Source organism: Periophthalmus magnuspinnatus, chromosome 10 (assembly GCF_009829125.3).
Source record: "Periophthalmus magnuspinnatus isolate fPerMag1 chromosome 10, fPerMag1.2.pri, whole genome shotgun sequence".
NCBI lineage: Eukaryota > Metazoa > Chordata > Actinopteri > Gobiiformes > Gobiidae > Periophthalmus > Periophthalmus magnuspinnatus.
This window is the reverse complement of record NC_047135.1, coordinates 27,758,441-27,760,268: the sequence shown is the minus strand read 5'-3', so window position 1 is coordinate 27,760,268 and position 1,828 is coordinate 27,758,441.

Genomic DNA, 1,828 nt, shown 5'->3' with positions numbered 1-1,828 from the left:
AATGGACCCTATTATTAAGCCGTTTTAGCATGTTTTGTCTAATTATAAACCAGGTCAAAACGGTTACTTTTTTACTATTAAAATACAAATTCTACCATAGAAACTGACCTATAAACCAAAAGTAAATATTGCACGAGTGAAGCATTTTATATGTGTACACTAGATATATACACATTTTAGAAAAAAAAATTAAACCTACTTCCTGATCATTATGTAGGTTGGTGAAAGTAAATGAAACACAATTCATTTTTCAAGACAGGTAGACACATTTACCATCCCTGTCTTCTGCCAATCTGTCACAAGCCTCACCCTCATAATGCATAACACACAGCGTGATATTCTTTCCTTCCGTCTGTGTTGTAAGCTGGAATCGACCTGCCATTGTTTTCTTTGCAAAAACACCTGTCTAAACAGCAGCAAAGCCAAGGGCACGTCTCACCTGTCATCGACAGTGACAGCTCTTGACAAAAAATTCTGCCGAGACAATTCCTAAGACGTCCAGCCAAGCGAGACAATGCACGTGTGCAGGAATGACCCCACCTGCCTGGCCTCCACACTCAAAACGCCAGCTTGTTTGTGATGGAATAGACCAATGGCATGGAGCACACCTGGATGAAGATTCAAGGCCTTAATAAAATACAAAGATTCATAATTCATTATGAACAAATGGTTTATTAAGATATAGTCAGGCTTATTAACTGCTTAATTAAGGAGTTAGAGTATTAAAGAAGCTGTACCCATTTTTTCATGTAATGAAGCAAATTTGTTTTCGCCAGTACAGATATATTGTAAAAAGAGAGGGTCAAAATGAGACCACTGTGTGCTCTCTGAATCTACTTATAGTGTAGTTTATTTGCACAAACCAGGAAATGCGTAATGAGTATGCTAGTTATTGTCATTACTATGACGGCAAATTTCACCCTGGCCTCTGAAGGTGGTGAAAAGTGCTTACTCATCACGGTGAACAATTAGGATGCTAGGTCTGTTAACAAAAAGAAGAATAACTTCACTGCAAACAGTTTTTATAAAAAGTAGTTCTGTTGATTGATTACAACACCCTTGGATTAAGGGCTTAGCGGTTTGGAGTTGGGGTATTAATTAAGTAGTTACTAAGAAGGAATCATTTTTAATAAACGATTTGTTCATAATGAATTAAGGTCTTTGTTCATGCTTTATTAAGGCTATTAAAAGTTTAATTATTATAAAAGTGTCACAGACGAAGAGTCTTTGTTTGTCAGTCCGTGCGGTTTCAGATGCACTTCTTAATCCTTCCAAACACTGGAGCGGTGTCAGTGACTTGGCTAAAAAATAACCCCAAAAGCATTAGCCTCTTACAGTCATGCGGAGGCAACAAAAGACTGGACTAGCTAAGTGATTAATTAATACCGCTTACAAGCATTTATGAAGGCATATGTATCATTTGTCCTGAGTGGATTTAGGGGCTGTTTTAGTGCAGATTTAGTGAACAAAGACCAGGTGGCTCATTAGTTAGCTTAGACTTAGATGAGCCTGTATAGAGGGGGATCTCAGAGGTGGTCAAGTTTCAGCCTATTGGTAGAATTTCAACACGTGGATGCTTAATCTGTAGTGCCCTCATCAGCCATAGTGCAGTTCCCACAAGATGAGCCGCTCCAGGGCCTGTTTCTTTTAAGCTTCTTGTTATTGTCACAGGATGAAAAATTGCAATGAAACTGAGGCCAGAAGGCAATGTACTTCTTTTCAGCGAACAATGCTTACGTAATGGGAGCCTTTACAAAGCTTTGATTTAGATGCAAGTGCTCCAGGTTTTCCAAGTCAGAAAATCAGAAAAAAAGTGTGCCAGAATGTT